Here is a 20,330-nt window from a genome sequence, read left to right on the forward strand (position 1 = left end):
ATGAATAGCTCCAGAGTGCAAAGTGCAAAGAACCTGGCAGTGTTTTAAAGAAGGTAGAAAGAAAGGAGCAAGGTAGAGGAATTATAAAGAGGTGAGAACGCCTCTGAGCTGCCATGAAACCAGGTAGTACACATAATGAAGGCACTACAGTAAGACCTCTGGTGGTTTGTTCCTGGAAAACATCCCTAACAGGAGTGCCTGTAACTTGATGCTCAGCTTGTGGTGTTCCTAGGATGTATTCACCCCTTCTATCTTGCCTCAAATTCAACGCTGTTACCCACACAAAATGATTGAGGATGTTTTTACAGTTAATTTTATTTGTGGCAATCTGGAAAGGAGCTGTGTAGTTGAGAAAAAGAGATAAAAATTTGGTCCAGATCCCTGTAATTCAGAAGAAAAAAAGATCTGAGGGCCAGAGAGTTTGTTCATACACCGGAAGAAACTACATGTGGGCATAATGCCTCTCCAGGCATTCATAAAACTTGTAGGGAAGACGTTGGGTTTATCATTGTTTGAAATGTGGATGTTCTGCCTGTTACAACTCTATTGACCACATTAGCCCTAAATGAGTTCTCTCCTTGCTGAACGCAATTCACTTAACATGTATCATGCAACTTTGGGTTGGACTTCACTTTGCTGTAAACTCATTTAATTAGAGCTGTGTGATTGGCATTTGCATGTACTTATATCATTACTCCAAAAATACTTATAAACTTCTAAAGGGCAAGATCCGTCTTATAAAACATTTTAACTTTACAGCAACACCTTCCTCATGCCTTTTCCAGGAAGATCCTGAACAAATACCAACTGAGTTGGTAATCTCTATAAGCTGGAAACATTGTTTGTGGGAAGATTGGATTAATGCCCACAAGGGATCGAAACAATCCACCTTCCTAGTTGTCTCAGAAGTCACTCATAAGTGCGCCTAAATCAAAAATTATTTGAAAATGTAAACTAAAAAATTAAGATTGTATTAACATATAGAAAAGCTATTTAATCCTGGTTACAATTCCATTTCAAACTTAAGAAGATTATTTGGTAGACATCAGTCATCACAGTTTGATAACACCTCCCTCCCCAGTATTTATATTTGGATTAAGTTAGATCATACATGTAATAAGTTAGCATAGTGTCATATTCTCTGGACTCCAAACATGTTAAAAGTTCTTATTCAATAATAAGTGTCGTCATTATGACTAAAACATCAATATAACAAGTTCTTGCTCAATTCATATATCATTTTTAAATATCCTACGTAATATAATCTAGCAATCACTTTATCAGTTAAAAAGAGCTACGTTTTCAGAAAATACATGTTAATTTTATGAAAACTAATATCTGAACAAATTTCATGTCATTATTGTTCATAAGGTAGTGATTAGAAACAAGGACTTTAAGTCCAAGAGGTCTATATTCAAGTTTGTAACTGGCCACCCTACAAGCTTCAACACCTTGAGAATATTATTTAACCTTTTTTTCAACTCAGCTTCCACAAATGTGACTAAACGCATTGTCTGCTTCATAGCTCTTTGTGTAGGTTAAATGAGATACCATGTGTAAACAGTGTGGCTCACGGCACTTAGTTTGCACTCCAAAAAGAGTTGTTGTTATGATTTAATTGCAGTATGAATTAATAATGCTATTCTATAGTCATTTTAAGCATCAGATATTCTCAGTTCAATCTAATAGTCAAATATCACATAAAAATGTGAAGGATCTTAAAGCTAATATTGAATTCAAACCTGATAATTTAAACATCAAGAAACCACTCTCTCAGTATTGACAAGGTCAAGGTATAAAGGTTTCCTGCATAGTTTGATATCTAAGCACTAACACCCCCACTAAAGGAAAAGAGCATTTAAAAGTTAGTTGTATGCTTTCTCCAAAGGTGGTAAAATTAATTAGGGAGATGTGCAGTCTGCTGATTCATCTGATTATATATTACCACCCCAAGTGCAAAATTTCCCTGCTAGGTCTGTTGCCCAAAGGAGTTTTGGTTGATTCATCACCTCTTTCACTCAGAGGGTTGATCATTGTAAATGACTTTATTGACCTGTGGCTTGGTTCAGCATCATATGCTCCAGTGAACCAAGCAATAAACAGCTGCTAAGTGCAGGTGAGAAGTCGTCATGGAAAATTCAAGGACTGAATCAGCGTTCCCTCTGCCATCAGGCTCCTGTGTTGTCACAGATTTCTAAACTTTTTGTTTGACAGGCATGATTTTTAAAGAGACTTGTCCTAAAATAATGGACTCTCATGACTTTTAGATAGTTACAGAGACAATCTATTTTCAGGATCTTTATCCCAAATTCCTGGATCCACAGCCATCGTTATAAGACAGACATTTTTAATGGTTTATTAGGTGTCAAGGGAAAATCTCAAGCCAAATATACTTGACAAAATTATAATAAATAAAATAATGTTTCATGTTTTAATAACATTTTAGGAACCAGCTGATGACTTTCAACACTGGGAGAAGACAACAAATATCCATTGAAAGGAGAGTCAAAAGTAATTCAATAGTAGAGAGAGCCAAAGAAGAGAGATCTCAGCTGCCATCAGCTCTCCTGCCACCAAAGAACCTTAACAGATTCCTCCAGTTAGAAATAGCCTGAACTGCAGGACAAATCTTGGATTTAAAGCTGATTAAAAAAAAAATCTGTCTTGGGGCACCCGGGTGGCTCAGTCGGTTAAGTGTCTGACTTTGGCTCAGGTCATGATCTCGCAGTTTGTGAGTTCCAGCCCCGCATCAGGCTCTGTGCTGACAGCTCAAAGCCCGGAGCCTGCTTCAGATTCTGTGTCTCTCTCTCTCTCCACCCCTCCCCCACTCGCACTCTCTCTCTCTCCCTCCCTCTCTCTCAAAAATACACATTAAGAAAAATGTTAAAAAAAATCTGTCTCCTTTATTAAGCTCATTTGGGATAGATTAGAAATTAAGTGTTACTGTCAAAGGCACACAGTGAATGCTTGTCCAGTGAGTTAATGAATTAAAGAATTATAAAATTATATTCCATATCAAGAGAAAGAGAAAATAAGTCACAGCTTGGGAGAAAAGATTTACAAAAGGGACATCTGATCAGGAACTCTCATTCAAAATATACAAAGAACTCTGAAAACTCAAGAATTAGAAAACAGACATTCTGATTTAAAAGTGGGCCAAAGACTTGAGCAGAAAGCACCCCTCCAAAAGAAGGTATACAGATGGAAAATAAGCATATGAAAGATATTCCACATCCGATGTCATTGCAAAAGCACAACGTAAAATAATGAAATTAGAAAGGCCAAAATCCAGAACACTGAAAACACCAAAAGACAGCGAGGGTATAGACCAACAGAAACTCTCATTTCTTTTTTTTTTTTTTTTAAATATATGAAATCTATTGTCAAATTAGTTTCCATACAACACCCAGTGCTCATCCCAAAAGATGCCCTCTTCAATGCCCATCACCCACCCTCCCCTCCCTCCCACCCCCCATCAACCCTCAGTTTGTTCTCAGTTTTTAAGAGTCTCTTAGGCTTTGGCTCTCTCTCCCACTCTAACCTCTTTTTTTTTTTTTTTCCTTCCCCTCCCCCATGGGTTTCTCATTTCTTATCAGTAAAATGCAGAATGGTGTAGCCAGTTTGAAGACAGTTCGGAGGTTTCTTACAAAACTAAACTCCTCTTAGCATGATGCACCAAACGAGTTGAAAACTTATGTCCACATATAAATCTCACATGGATGTTTCTGGCAGCTTTACTTATAATTGTCAAAACTTGGGAAAAAACGAGGTACCCTGGGTTGTGAACCGATACCAAGATAGCCTTGTAAGTGAATAGATAAAATGTGGTACATCCAGAAAAATAGAATATTATTCAGCACTAAAAGAAATGAGAAACCGAGACAGGAAAAGACATGGAGGAACCTTAAACGCATATTGACTAAGCGAAAGAAGCCAATTGGAAAAGGCTACCTACAGTGTGATTCCAACTATATGACATTCTTCAAAAGGCAAAAAGAGGGGCGCCTGGGTGGCGCAGTCGGTTAAGCGTCTGACTTCAGCCAGGTCACGATCTCGCGGTCCGTGAGTTCGAGCCCCGCGTCGGGCTCTGGGCTGATGGCTCGGAGCCTGGAGCCTGTTTCCGATTCTGTGTCTCCCTCTCTCTCTGCCCCTTCCCCCGTTCATGCTCTGTCTCTCTCTGTCCCAAAAATAAATAAAAAAACGTTGAAAAAAAAAATTCAAAAGGCAAAAAGATTAGTGAGTACCAAGGGTTGCGGGGAGGGATGGATGATTAGGTGGAACAGAGATCTACAAATAAAAAAAAATTGGGGAGCCTGGGTGGCTCAGTTGGTTAAGCATCTGACTCTTGACTTCAGCTCAGGTCGTGATCTCATGGTTTGTGAGTTCAGGCCCCGCGTTGGGCTCCATGCTGATAGTGCAGAGCCTGCTTGGGATTCTCTCTCTCTCCCTGTCTCTCTTGGCCCCTCCTCCACTCACGCTCTCTTTCTCAAAATAAATCAACTTAAAAGAAACAAATAAAAATAAAAATAAAAAAAAGGAAGTGTATGTAGTATAAGATGACTTCCTTAATCTAAATAATTTCAGGTTTATAATTTAAAAAATATAAAATATTACATTATATAATTAAAATATTATATATATCTCGTTTACTCATTTTTATTTTGTAACATCTTCATTATTAATTTATTTGTTATTAAAAAGAAACCCACTGTTTTCTTAAAAGTTCAAAACAAAATGACACCCTGAACTTGTAGTTGAAAATATGAATTCTATGGTGGAGGTGCTAAGACCTCCACCACAAATTTTAAGGTGATGCAGTGTTTACAACTATATTCAAAGGTTTTCTGATAAAAATTTTAAAAATGTTAATTATAAAAATTCATAGGCAGAAGATACAGTCATATAAAAACTGGAGATCTATAATAGAAAAAAAAAATAGGTGACCTACTTTGAACACTCACAAATCCAAAGGGTAAAGGAATTTGGTGGGAATTGATTTTTTTATTCATAATAGTTAATAAATGTAATAAACCCTTGAAAGGAGAAATAGAAATTAGTATCAAGAGTCGTAAAATTGCTTGGGGACAAAGAGCAGTGTAAGTTTATTTTAAACACAAGGGAATACTAGATATTATTTTTCAGTAATGCCTGAGGGATCTTTCTAGAATCAGAGCAGGGGATATTTGAGGATACACTTTTGAACAGCCTTATGTATCTCAGTTGTTAACCAAAATGTGAAACAAGATTATTAAACTTTTAATAATATGAAATTTATGAAGCCATGGTTACCAAAAATTAATTCAAGTCGGAATGCTTACATAAAAATAGAAAAACATAGAAGTACAATCCAATAAAAATTAGATTTTCATCATAGAATCACTAATTTTGTTTAATACTTCTCAATCTTTCATGTGTCTATAAATCACTTGGGGATATTGTTAAAAATGCAGGTACTGGGGCGCCTGGGTGGCTCAGTCGGTTAAGTGGCCGACTTCGGCTCAGGTCATGATCTCGCGGTCCGTGAGTTCGAGCCCCGCGTCCAGCTCTGTGCGGACAGCTCAGAGCCTGGAGCCTGTTTCAGATTCTGTGTCTCCCTCTCTCTGACCCTCCCCGTTCATGCTCTGTCTCTCTCTGTCTCAAAAATAAATAAATGTTAAAAAAAAATTAAAAAAAATAAATAAAAATGCAGGTACTAATTCAGCTGATTTTGTTTTACTTGTATCATTTCTAACAAGCTCCTAGTTAATGTCAATTCTACTGTTACATGGATCATAGTTTGAGTAGCAAAAGCTTTTATCACAATATTCTAACTACTCAAACCAAGAACATTCTTTCTAAACACATGGAAGACCAAACTCCAAAGTGGCGAGATCGGACTTCACAAGAGGTTATTAGCATAGCACTTTTTAGCATGAAAGCAAAAAGGCACGTGACTTTGCAACAAATGAAATTTTTATTTTCCTACCACCATACAGCTGAAAACCACTGGGCAAGGTAGAGCGGGGAAAAGCATATTGGTGCCAAAAGGAAAGGGTTTCTCACATTACGCGTGTGAGAGCACATATAGGAAGGTGTCTTCGAAACAGAGTTTAGAGTTTAACATTTCACATATTCTAGACGTTGTTTGAGGAGCATTTGGGGGCAACCTTTCAATCTTTAACAGAACAGATGTGTTCTTTTATACTTGGTGTATATACATAGGTAGGTCTCGGATGTCTCTTTAATATTTCTCCATTTAATTATGGACCCTAAGTTCAACTTTTTAAAATAAATAAATAAAATGAGTAAACTAATTAAATGCTAGTGAATATTTTTGTAATTAGTGTTCATTGGATTTGAAAACCTTTTGCTGCTGTGGTTTGCATACCCTCTCGCAAGCCTAAATTGAACAGCTGGTCGTGACAGATCCAAAGAGTGCTTAGCATGCATAAAACGCCAACTGGTATGTTGAGGAAGTTCTATTGCTTTAGGCAACTCATTTATTTATATTAGACCTAATAGAGTAGTGGTCCCAGCAGAGCTCCTTACACTCCTGTGATTAGCCAAAACAAAATGGAACTCTAATCAAACTCAGGCTAAAATTTAAAGTGAGCGCAGCTACTAGAGAAGCTTATGTCCCATATATATTTCCCCATATTCTGCGATTATAGACAGGATCCAGAGCACAGGTATTGTACTATCACTGGTGTTGAAGACAACTATTTATATATTTTATGCAAATCAGATATTACCCCATCAATTAAAAACATTTAAAGACTTAACCACACAGCTCACGTTCCTGAGCATAATACATAATATACTTTGGCAATCTGTTTGTCTGCTTCTTCAAAGCCAATAGCCCTTGGGTCCTCATAATGACCCATATCCCAGCCATGCTGCGCTATGCCCACTTCCCTTAGCGCTCCGTGGTCATTTAGAATACCTTCCCTTTCTCCCCAATTCTTTCATGCATTCTTCTCACCATTTTAGAGACAACTCAAACATCAAGCTCTCTGGGATCCTCTTTTCAGATTGAGAAAGAAGAAAGTAACTGATTTCTTCATTATTGTCTCCCACATTTTGCAGCCATCTTGTTCTATTTACTTATTTGTTTACTTATGTATTTATTTATTTGCAATTATTACATGCTGTATTAGTGTGCCAGTGGAGGGGAGAAAATACTCAGAAACTTTCACTTGACTCTTTCCCTAGTAATATCTTCTCTTTAAGGGTGAAAAATCTAATGCAGGGATGTTGCCATTATCCAAGTATTCTTATGTTAAGTGTACTTTAAGGAATTAGAAAAAGAACTACTGAATAGGTTAACAGATCAACTGAGTTCACTGTGATTAAAATGTAGTTCAAAATTTCATATATCACCTGACCATCATAATCTCTCACTTTAATAGATGACCACATATTTTGGAGCCAAAGTGTAACTTTCCTGGGGTGTATTTTTTCCTCTCCTCTCTGTATGGTCACTCTGTTAAGTGACCCTAAGTTTTTTTCGAAGAAGGCATGGAAATAAATTTAAAATGTATATTTTATGAACTGTGGCTTGTCCCTAGCAATCAGGCTGTTCCAGATATGTGAACTGGCCTTGTTTAGGGACCCATGTGTCTCCATTGTGGAAATTCCAGTATGTTCCTGGCCACAGATCTAAAATGTGTTGTCGTTGTATATATTGAGTAAACTCATAGCAGTAACAGCGTGATCCATTAACTAATAGCAAAGATCCCTGCAGTAAAAACATCCCAATTGGTAACTCATTCCTGCCTTTTAATTATAATCTTAGCCTTGGCATTTATCTATCTACTTGGTTTCTATTAATTTGGAATTCCTCTGACATACTGATATAGTTCAATGGTGACAAATGAAGAATCAAAGGTGACACCTCCCTCCTGATGTCTGATCTGCTGTGGGGAGCACCACAGATGTTTCAGGTGGTCCTTGAAATGTCTGGTGTCCTCACCTCCTATTTATTCTTCAATGCTTTCATGAAGGGAGTACCATTTCAGTCTCCCTGGTGGAAGTGAGGTAGAAGAGAGTAGGGAGACCATCTACACGTCATAAATCTGCTCCAACATTCCTATCTCTCAAAGTCTTTACATTCTTATTTCTATGTCATGATAAATAAGTGATGGCATTTCAACTACCTTGGATGTAGGTCACTATTGAGTATATGTTTTAGTCAACATACCAACTAAACTCTTAGTGCTACTTTCCATTGTGCGACCATCCTATTATACATATAGATATTCCTGTTAGGTACCCCCATATCAATACATTCAGCCCAATCCATTCTTGTCTTTTGTCATCCTTTGTCCAATTCTCTTAGAATACATTACTTTATAGACTCCCTGGCTTTTTGCTGGTATCGATTAGCAAAATCTTGCCATTATTTTGAACTACAAGCTACTTCCTCCTAGGCCCCATTTCATATGTTTTCTTCTCAAGTATTCTGAGCTCTAGAAGAGCCGACTCTTATTATGGGTCAGGAGATAACAAGGGAGGATGGTGAGTCTTGAGGAAAATAGGAAACTTTGCAGGCCAAATCCCTCTGGTGAATTATCATGGGATCATCAGGCAGGAGAAAGCTAATCTTCTCAGAAGTAAGGCTTCTTCTGCTGATGGGACAGGTTTAGAGAAACTCAGAATTTCAAGTTTCTCAGTTGAATCCAAACCCTCTCAGATAGCCTTAGAGGCTTTCCGATTTTCTTGCAATGATTTGATCGAACAACTTAAAGTCTCAGCTTGGTGTGTGTGTGAGAGTGTTGTTTGCTCATGTGCAAGCTCTCAAGAGCAGTTAAAACAATTATTCCATCTTAGAGTCTTGTAATCACGATTACGAACAAACTGTGAAAGGCAGTTATGACTTGGCTTCTGGAGCTTTACTTCAGAAGACCCTTTGTCACAAGTAAACATGGTTGGTTATTTAGCTAATTAGGAAGCCACTACGTGCAGCATATTACCATTAGCAAATACTTTAGTGTTGTGCTCAAGCTCTGGGGCAGGATCAAACCAATTCCCCAGAACCAACATTGGTACCCCACTCCATTTCTGGTATCAACTCTTCCTGCATCAAGTATCCATTCTTTAGTTAGTATGAAATCAGGAGAACAGAAATCACAACAGTTGTTTTAACAGAAATTTGAATACAAATCTTGGAAAACTGAAAATACAAAAAGAAAACAGTGAGGTAAAAGCGATAGTGAATGCTGGAAGCAACCACCACCATCCTCAGGGCTGGGGGAACAGAGAATTCTCTGGTTTCTTTCAGATGCAAAATAAAGCCTTTTAAACAAGTGACATGAACAAAATTCTAATCTATATTCTTTGTCTTGAAGTATTCCCCTCCTCTCTCTCTCTCTCTCTCTCTTAACAAAGGACTTTGAAAAGTGCTGTTTTCTCAAGGGCAGCTACTGCTGCTTAAGGTTGTTAAGAACCTAAAAGATGGAGAAGGTGCCCCCTAGTGGCAGAAAAAGGGCACCGCTTGCCCGGTGTAACCACTGAGGTGGCATGATGAGGCTAGTTCTTGGGAGTACTAGAAGCAGTTGGAAACAGGAAGCAAATCTCAGTTGAGTCAGCTGATGCTGGGAAGGGCCCTATAAGGTAATAGTGACATCAGCAGCAAGCAGGGGAAAGAGAAAGGTCTTTTCCATCTTCCTGCCTTCCATCTCCTTCTAGCATATTCTTGGCTAGAACCAAATAGGAAACAAGCTAGAAGAAGAAATGCTGTTTAAAGAGCTCTGCCCCCACCTCAGAGTATGGAGGGGCAATTTTGGAAGTAAGACAACAACAACGACAACACAATGAGTTTAATTGCTGGCATGGTTTTATTTCTTGTCTCCTAGATGGAAAGTCACTGATCTGTCCTTTATCTTCGTAACCACTCAGATAATTAAGGATAAAATGACACATCTATTAGTTACCCAGCAATGTTGCTTGAATGATTGAGTAACAAGGTATTTTAAATCTGTTTATGGAGCACAGTGGATTCAGAGGCATTCAACAGAAATATCAATCCTGCTATTGCTTTTATGCTTGTGATTACGTCACTCTTCTAAGCCTTTTACCTGTATGATCTCACTGAACCCTTGGCTGACTCTATAAGGAAAATACCATTATTTTTGTTATTATAGAGAGGATGAAACTCAGGAATATAGATGTTAAAAACAAACAAAAATTTCTCTATGGTTCTAGAATAAGAGAAGCAATATAACATAGTGTTTTAAAAAAATGTGCTTCAGAGACAGAAAGACTTGAATTTGCAATGTGACTCACCACTCCCTTTTCCCTTTATCAAATGAATTTCACAATTGAACTTCAGAAATTTATTCTGGAAAATTTCTAGTGTTCTCAGGGATAATGTTGCTGCTATGGGTCAAAGTGTTCCGTCCTCAGTAGATTTAAGGGACGGTTTATCACAGAGTATTCTTGGCAAGGAATTGAAAAGTTCTCTAGTTCCAGCCAAGAAGTTAAAGTTGTATTGATTTATGACAGAAACATTCAATAACTAGATGGCAGAGACGATACCCTGGGTACCTCTATCAGCCAACAACTAAACTTTATGAAAAAGAATATTAAAAGCGCAATAAATTAGTAAATGTACGTAAAGAAAGGGCATTAAGGAATATAAGTCAATTTACAAAGCATAAATACGCCAACACACATAACAACTCACAAAGGAGACAGTGGCACAGAAGACAATGCCATTTTAAATACTTTTCCTCTCTGTTCTTTTGCATGACCTTTTTTTTATGCTTCACGTATGCTTTTCTCGTACACTGTTTCATGTTTATTTATGCTTCACGTATGCTTTTCTCGTACACTGTTTCAAGAAACCTTCTAAAATTTAATTGGCATGTTAGTCAAATAGTCCAATCCTTTGACTCTCATTTCAGTATCTTTTAAATTCGAATCAATGCCCCAAAAGGGAGCATATACAAATCTCCACCCGTACTCTCTGCCTCAAAGTGCTTTCTTTTTCCAAATATTTTAAATTTTGTTTTCGGAGGCACCTCTAATTATAGACACTGCATAATGACCCTATAGTCATGCATAGTGCTTTCTGCCTGTAAGGGTTGTATACATATTAGCTTGACTACCAGAATACAATGCAGGTTTTCACAAAGAGTAGTCAGGAAAGCAGGTGCAGAGCAGTTAAGTGGCCTGGATAAAAGTTTTATAGGGATCAACTGTCATGGGAGGATTAGAACACAAGACCTTTAGCCAACTGGATTGCCCTTCTTATAAATGAAAAGAAAAGGGGGCAAGAGAAGGAAAGGAAATTGGAGGGGAGCCTGGTTGGCTCAGTCGGTTAAGCATCAGACTCTTGATTTAGGTTCAGGTCATGATCTCACAGTTCAAGGGATCCAGCCCTGCATGGGGCTTTGTGCTGACAGCGTGGAGATTGCTTGGGATTTGCTCTCTCTCTCTCTCTCTCTCTGCCCCCCCCCCCCCCATTCATGTGCGCTCTCTCTCTCTCTCTCTCAAAATAAATAAACTTAAAAAAAAAGAAAAAAAAGGAAGGAAATTGGACACTGACAACATTTTCAAAAAATCATTTACATATTCTGTACTAATAAGAACATTTTTCAAAATCTAATCCTTCAGCGCTACCTGGGTGGCTCAGTCAGTTAAGTGTCTGACTTTGGCTCAGGTCATGATCTCCTGGTTTGTGAGTTTGAACCCCGCATCAGGCCCCATGCTGACAGCTCAGAGCTTGGAGCCTGCTTCAGATTCTGTGTCTCCCTATGTCTCTGCCCCTCCCCGACTTGCACTCTGTCTCTCTCTCACAAAACTGAATAAAACATTCAAAAAATTAAAATTTATTCTTTCAACTCATAGGCATTAATGAGTAGCATGGACATTGCACTTGGAGGACTGGAAAAGAAAAAAAGCACAAAGAATTTTTTTTTTCCATTTCTGAATCATGTAGTTTGAGTAGAAGGTTATAATACAGATGCAATAAATGTTTAGTTAATAATGCAAGATCTTAGGTGATTAACAGTAGAGGAATTCCCAAGGATTTGTAGAAAGACTGGTAAAGTATGAATTAGCAGAGATGGCAAGGAAGACCAATCAAATCAAGATTAGCAGAGGCAAAGGTTGAGAGCATTTGGGGGGACAGGGGAAAATACAGCTTATCTTGAGCTCAGAGTAACTAGCAATTATGTCATAAAGTTTGGTCAAGGCCAGATTATGAAGAATCTCAATCTGCTTGAGGACTTTAGATACTTATAAACAATTTGAAGCCAGCAATTTCTACCCGCAAGATAAATATGGCTAGAAAGTAAAATATGAAATTTAAAATGCCAAATTCTGCTCCTTAATTCAATAACAGTGCTTTAAAAATAGGAAGTTATTGTTGCTATCTGATACTTGACAAATGTGGGACTGAATTATTTGATTGCTGTAATTTCTTCATTCCACCAGAGCCCTAAATTATGAATAGCAAATATGTGTTACAAGTATGGGCTACCTCGCCTCTTCCCCAACACACACACAAGCTGTTCCGCAAAAGGGGAAAAAAAATTAGCAAGGAAATCTTGCCGGTTATTATGGACATATTTCCTGAAGATCCATGATATGCCTTGGAATTATTCATCACACAGCAGAAACAGTTATTACCAATCAAAAATATTGTCCAGGGGTGCTTGGGTGGCTCAGTCGGTTAAGCGTCTGACTTCAGCTCAGGTCATGATCTCATGGTTGGTGAGTTCGAACCCCAAGTCGGGCTTTGTGCTGACAGCTCAGAGCCTGGAACCTGCTTTAAATTCTGCGTCTTCCTCTCTCTCTGCCCCTGCCCTGCTCGCACTCTCTCCCTCTCTCAAAAATAGTGGAAAAAAACATTAAAAAAATTAAAAATATAGGGGTGCCTGGGTGGCTCAGTAGGTTGAGCGTCCAACTTTGGCTCAGGTCATGATCTCACGGTCTGTGAGTTCGAGCCCTGCTTGGGGCTCTGTGCTGACAGCTCAGAGCCTGGAACCTGCTTCAGATTCTGCGTCTCCCTCTCTGTCTGCCCCTCCCTGCTCATGCTCTGTCTCTCTGTCAAAAATACATAAACAAAATTTATATATATATATATATGTATATACATATATATGTAATATATATGTAAATATATATATATATGTGTATATATATATATATATATATATATATATATATATATACACACACACACACACATAGTCCAAAACAACAAGATATACCATATACCTTTAGTCATTAGAATGACTAAAATCCAGAACACTGACAACACCAAATTCTGGCAAGGATGTGGAGAACGGGAACTCTTATTTATTGCCGGTGGGAATGCAAAATGGTATAGCCACTTTGGAGGACAGCTTGACAAAACTAAACACACTCTTACTGTATGAACAAGCCATCATGCTCATGGTATTGCCCTAAATGCATTAAAAACTTATATCCACACTCAAACCTGCATGTGGATATTTGTAGCAGCTTTATTCATAATTGCCAAAACTTGGAAGCAATTAAATATCCTTCAGTAGGTGAATGGATAAACCGGTTCATCTACACAATAGAATATTTTTCAGCAATATAAATACATGAGCTACCAAGCCCCAAAAAGGCATGAAGAAACCGCATTAAAGGCATATTATGATTCCAACAATATGACATTCTTGTAAAGGCAACACTATGCAGACAGTTGAAAGATCCAAGGTTCAGGGGGAGGGCAGAAGGGAGGAAGGGAGAGAGAAAAATCTATTTTGGTGGCACACAGGGGAATCTGGCACAGTGAAACCATTCTGCATGTAATTATAATGGTGGCTATATTCCATTATACATTTGTCAAAACCCGAAAAATATATAACATGAAGAGTCAGCCCTAAGGTAAACTCTGGACTTCAGTTAATAATCATTTATGAATCATGGTTCATTCACTATGATAAATGTACCACACTAAGGCAAAATATTAATGATATGGGAAAACTCGCAGGGTAAAGGAGATGGAGGTGAGGAGGTCTGCGGGAACTCTATGTTTGTACATCTCATTTTTGTAAACCTAAAACTGATCTAAAAATTAAGTCTAGACATTAAAAAACGTATAAGGCATAAATATTTGCAGCCCATTTGCCATGTTTTCTCCAAAATGCTATCAACAATAGCCAAATTATACAAAGAGCCCAAATGTCCCACAACTGACAAATGGATAAAGAAAATGTATTATATCCACACAAAGGAATACTACTAGGTGATCAAAAAGAATGAAATTTTGTCATTTCCAACAATGTGGATTGAACTAGAGTGTATTGTGCTAAGTGAAATAAGTGAGTCAGAGAAAGATAAATATCATATGGTTTCACTTATATGTGGAATTTAAGAAACAAAACAGATGAACATTGGGGAAAGGAAGGAAAAATAAGATAAAAACAGAGAAGGAGACAAAATAACATTTTACTTCGGTGGTATTTGCACTTCTTTACCATTATATAGAAAACATGAGTCTTTAACTTGCATTGTTATATTGACCTTGGGTAAATTTTGGCAACATAAAAAAATCATGGACAGTCAATGCATTTTTATTCATTTATCTTATTTTCGAGTTTAGCCCTTTTCTCCACCTTCAATGCAGTCCTACTTGAAAATAAAAGACCACCTCTTTTTAGAAGAAACTTAAAGACCTTAAAACATTCCTCATCCGGATTACATAAAATTGGTAGCGTTAGGATTCCCTCTCAAGTCTTATTACCCATTCACATTACCGAAAGCCAACTCGGTAAGAAATAACTGCATTAGAATATATACCGGCCTGTTCCAGGAAGACTTGGACTGATTCCCACACAACTTTGTGTATTATACTAGATGCATTCAAAATTTACTCTTTTCAAGGTATGCACATTTTCATACAGAAGATAAAGCTTACATGTTTCCTTGCAAAACACCAGTAAAGGAAGTATCTGTGCCACTCCGTCTTATTTTATTTAAGCGACTACTCTTCTCTCCTGATAAATCAAGGAACTGTTCAGTAAAGGAATGGTATTCCATGATGCACAGCTCAGAATCCTTCCCCTTCTCTCACTTCCCCAAAGAAATCTCTCTCGCGAGTGTATGTCACTTCTATCTGGGGGTGGTGTCCTTTGAGGAAAATCCGAGACCCACTAAACACATTGCTTTTGCCCGGAGACGTTAGTAAGTGTTGACTAATCCCCAAACTAGTCCTGTAAGCAGGGGGCATCTTTAGCTGCTGTGGATAGAGGAGGATTGTGTTTCCATTTATTAAGAAAGTCTGCAGTGCAGTTCAATATGCGTGGCTTGCCCCCATAATCAGCTGCCTGCATCACCCTCTGTGTATATTTATGAAAACTTCATTTAGTTTTCAGAAACAAAAATGGAATTTAAAAAGTACATGTCCTACATGTGTATGGGGAGTGAACCCATCCTATTATTTTCAATTCTTCTATGTCTACTTTTGTAGGAAACAAGTAATATTCTTTTTGCTGCCTGCTGTTCTCTTCTGCTGAAAGCAAATTGCAGGTGAGCCCTGAGGCACTCATTCTCTCTCAGATATTTGCAGATGATTGTAAAGGAACTTTCTTCCCTGCAGCTCTTCCTTAGTTTTACATTTCTTAAGCTACTAGCTGCATAAGACAGAAGTCTTCAAATTTATCTAGGATTGGTCATTTCACTCTGTCAAACCATTGTTATTTTCAGAGATTAAACATTTCATAGATAAGAACATTTTGAAGAGAATAAATTGAGACAGCACAGGATAAATTCACTTTCCCATGAAAATAAAAAAAAAAATCTTATTAATCTGCAATAGTTCTGTCTGTGGAAAGTAGGAGGAAGCTGCTTCAAACAGCACTCACGTTCTAAACACAGGGAAAATACTTTAAGGAAGCAATGTAATCTCTCCCAGAGGTTTGCTGAGGATAACATAGGAAGAAAGAGCCCCCTAATGGCTCAGATACCTATATAAACAGAAGAGGTTGTACTTTCTTGTTTCTTTTTGGTTCACTACGGCTAAAATGAGTAATCAACAAAGATATCTGATGCTGTGGAAGTAAATAGAAGGTTGAATAAAGGGCCAAACGGAGCCTTTCCCGAAACGCAAAGAAAAGTGAAAGCTGAATTCACAAAAGAAGCTGCTAGATTTCAGACTCAGTCACCTCTATACATGACTGCTAGAACACCTGTCTCCCTTGATCTTGTTTGCTGAGGAGCACTGCTCTGGAAAGCAGGAGACATTTTAATTATGTAGCCAGAAGTGCCAAATGTCATTTAAAAAAGAACTTGCTCTGTTTCCAATCATGGGACAATATCCTGTGAAGATTGGGGAATTAAAGCTCTTACAGGAGTAATTATAGAATTTGTAAGATAACAAGAAAAAAACATGAGAGAGAATTGAAGTAACATTTGGGGTAAGCTAAGGAGAATGCTGAAGTGCAAGAGGCACATAGTTCAGAAATGTATTAAGTCTTTTGAAAGGAAAAACATGCCTATTCGTAGAAAAAAAAAAAAAAAAACAAGTATGGATGCTTTACATCCACCTATGCTAAAGTATCAACAGTCTCATGAAAAATACAACACAATTAAGAATTAGTTTTCTTTATGCTATATAGCTCATTATAACCCATAGATAAGTGCTATAAGGTAACTGTACTGCATAACTAGGTTAGATGCTTAAGATTATGGCAACAAAAAATTCTAGAATTTTAAATAACTTTGTGCATTAAATTTGAAAATTACAAAATGAATTAGTTAAAGCTTAATTATATCACTTTAGCCACAGTGAACCAAATATATGTCACATTTTTTCCATAAACAATAAAATAGAAGGATTAAAAATATAATTTTGGATAAATTGCAAAAAAGTAAACATAATCATTGTAATACATGCAAAGCAATAATTAAACAAGATTATAATAGATTTATGGCAAAAGCTGTGTGTGGATTTGATATAATATTACTCATATAATATGTAATATTACATCATATATAATTATAATATATATAATCATAAATATATCAATATATAAATAAATATATAAAATTATATCTATATATACATGTATATATGTATATATGTGTGTGTGTGTGTGTGTGTGTGTGTGTCTGTGTGTGTATGGAAGTATAGTCTAAAGTACCTGCCACCTTCCTCAGTCAATAGTGTGATATTAATTTTTCAAAGACTATACTCAAAGACATGGATATAATTGTTTTTTCAAATGACTGAATTGAAAGACTAACATATTCAATATTCTTCAATACACACTCCTATTCTTTTAGACAAACTGTACTTTACAAAATTTATAACAATTATTCCCTTCTGATATTGGTGATATAAATGTAAATATCTGGATAGATATACTATTTATATTATCATGAAACATTAAAACATTCCACATTGAAAAGACGATATAGAGTTCATGAGCATTTGTGTTCCTTAAATATGTATATTTAATATATAAGCAAGGGTTAAACACAGACACATATATAGACATTCAGAGTATGTAATATTCCTAACTTCAGCTAGGTTGATTCCCAAGAGTATTGGAATCTTATTATTTGAACCACTGAACAACATACTAAAAAGTTTTGCCGACTTGTCCCAGCTGGCAGTTTGATTTTTGATTAGTGACTCAGGGAACTTCACTCAAAAACACAATCAGAGCAGCTCGGGATAAAATATCTGTCTTCACTGACCCAAAAGCAAATAAATTTACACCAAAAATATCATAGACCATTTGAGTTCCAGTAAGGACGGAGTTCGTCACGTTCATCTTCTATCACAATGCTGCCTCTTTAGCAGTCGAACTGTAAACCTAAGGTCAATCAACTACATCAGTACTGCATTGCCCCAGCCTGTTTTTCCTATGCCATCCAGTCGCTTTCCTCATGGAAAAAAAAATACTGTTCGCAGAAGAGATTTTAACATGTGCAAAGTTTCTGCATGTTCACAGACACTTTACCAGCATATGCCATCACTGACACTTAATATTAATTGATGGAACTCCAGCTCAGCCATGGACTCTAGAATAGCTAAACATCTCCAGAGTCATATTTCTTTGCCCAAGCTCAGTACTTTCTTAAGACCAAATGCTAACCATCAATAACTTAGCCATAATAAGATGGCAGTCTAATGTCACATCATTTAGGACACATCATGTTTATGTTGAAGAGTGTTAAGACTGTGAATGACAGATTCAGGAAAAAAAAAAAAAACACTAACAACTGACAATCACTGAAAACATTGTAGCTTCTATGTCTGCATGAAACTGAATAGTACACACTTAACACAGTGATGGTCCTTTTGTGATATGCTATTATTTCCCCAAAGTTGTTTCACAGCTAAGAACAGTATATGTGAACGTATTTTAAGGCTGTCACCAGAAATGCTCCTTTGAGTATGGACTTTGCTTCCTTTTTTCTTTTTTTTTTTTTCCATACAGAATATCTGCTCTATAAACTTAACAGCTAGTGATCTTATAAATAAAATTTCTATGTACCTGGAGATAAAACAGCAAATACATACCTCTAAACATGTATCAGCACATTTCTAAATCCACATGCTTATGCATGGCATTGAGTCTAACACATCCCTGAAAACTCAGTTTTTAAAACATGCAAGGCTAGGCTATATTTTACTGCGAATGACTAAAAACGAATCCAGAGATAAAAATTTAATTTCCTTACCTGAAGCATGCAACTGTGTCTGTTCGATCCTGGAACAAAGTGGGGCTGGGAAGGGGAAGTGATTTTTGTTTTCTTTTCAAAATCCTCTTTAATGATGCCGGAGTGAGATGAACTATTCCAAGGTGAAGTCTTTTATTTCTTGCTGGGGCTCGGCGCTGACAGCCTCTTGTAAAAGAAAAGGCATCTCAGTAAGTTGTTGACTGAGAAAGCGAGAAAGCAAGCTAATCCTAATCGGCACCAGCAGTCACACAGTGATGCTATGGAACGTGCACCGCTTTCTCCCCACCTTGCCTCTCTCCCTTTCTCTCTCTCTCTCTCTCTCTCCTTTTCACCCTGACGCTCACTCAGCTCTGAGTCCCAGCTCCCGCTGCTGCTGCTGTATAATCAATCTAGCCTGTCTGAAGCTAATAGTCCTCTATTTAACCAGCCAATCAATAGCAAGGATTCCTCTGCTCGTCCCAAGAGTCTTTTCCAAGAGTGGTACAAACAATAAGAGTTTTGCCAGCAGTTTAGAGAAGTATTTTTCATTATTTTATCTCCCTGAGAGATAGGGTTTGAGAGGGCAGAGGCTCAAAGCAAGTTTAGTGTTATCGCAGATTTTAGCATTTTTAAAATTCACCCCTTCTTACCCTGCTCCTGGTAATTTAAAATCATACACCTGCTATTCATCATTATTTATAAATTGCTACAGAGATGCATTCTGATGAAATCTTTCTAATTCAAATATATAAGAAGAAAATCAGGAGCAAAATTGCATACAGTGACAAATGCTTTTTGCTAGAAAAAATGATGCCTTCATTAGCCTGAATAGATTGGAGCAGTTAAAGAACCCTCCATTAGGTTGATTGATATTTAAAAAGTATTCCTTTTATTCTAGAAAAATATGACCTACCATTTTGTTTCTCATAAGAGGGGTGGTGTTTGTAGATATTTTTCAACTAGAGCCTGAGTCAAACTTCAGTGTATGTTTTTCAATTTTAAAGCACAAATCTACAAAAGGATCCCTCCGAATGTATCAAATAGAGCATTTCACACCTGATTCAGCCCTTCAAGGTTAAGGAGATTTTCTTCTTAAAGGGACACATTCACCATTCCCCACCAAACTGCTCTAACTGACCACAATAAAAAAAACACAAAACAAACCATTGAACAGCGGATGAGTTTTTCATTTTCCACATGCTCCAGGAGGGGCCGGGGAGGGAAGGAGAGGGGGGCATTTGGGGTCCACTTTGGCTTGCAAATTGGTCCCTGAACACAGAGCATAAGGAAAAACCAAAGAAAGAGGTAGGTCACTCCAGGTGGTAGGTTTCAGGTTTAATAAGCAAGGGAGCTTTAAAAAAAAAAGAAAAAGAAAAAAGGCAAGGGAATTTACAAAGGTTTGTCTTCAGCGGCCACAAGGCAAATAGACTCCGTGAATGCCTGCTAGAATCTAGCAAGTTTATATGAGGCTTTAACTGAGTGCAATTATGTCTATCATCCAGATGCTCTCAACAACACATTGCTTTCTCAAGTCTGCATCCTCAGAAACGGTTCCTGCTAAGGGAATGATGGGCAGAACATACCTTTAAAGGACAGCGGTGATAGGAGCCTCCCAGATTGCCCGGGTCAAGCTTGCAGGTTGACCTGCCGTCACATCTGGACTGTCCTCTCGATGACCTCCTCTGGCACTGAAACCAAATCCT

General features: G+C 37.4%; 1 protein-coding gene across 6 annotated transcripts in view; it reads right to left on the reverse strand.

Annotated features, from left to right (window-relative positions):
• The window catches only part of CDH18 (cadherin 18), a 992,712-nt gene extending 973,759 nt beyond the window's left edge, over positions 1 to 18,953 (reverse strand). For all 6 annotated transcript variants that reach the window (XR_008423672.1, XM_019450749.2, XM_019450750.2 and 3 more), the window contains exon 1: positions 18,649 to 18,953. The gene's annotated coding sequence lies outside the window, so the exon portion shown is untranslated. The remainder of the gene's footprint in view (positions 1 to 18,648) is intronic.
• Between the last annotated feature and the right edge of the window lie 1,377 nt (positions 18,954 to 20,330).

The sequence above is a fragment of the Panthera pardus genome, unplaced genomic scaffold (genome assembly GCF_024362965.1).
Source record: "Panthera pardus isolate Hobbes unplaced genomic scaffold, ASM2436296v1 HiC_scaffold_2, whole genome shotgun sequence".
NCBI classification, from domain to species: domain Eukaryota; kingdom Metazoa; phylum Chordata; class Mammalia; order Carnivora; family Felidae; genus Panthera; species Panthera pardus.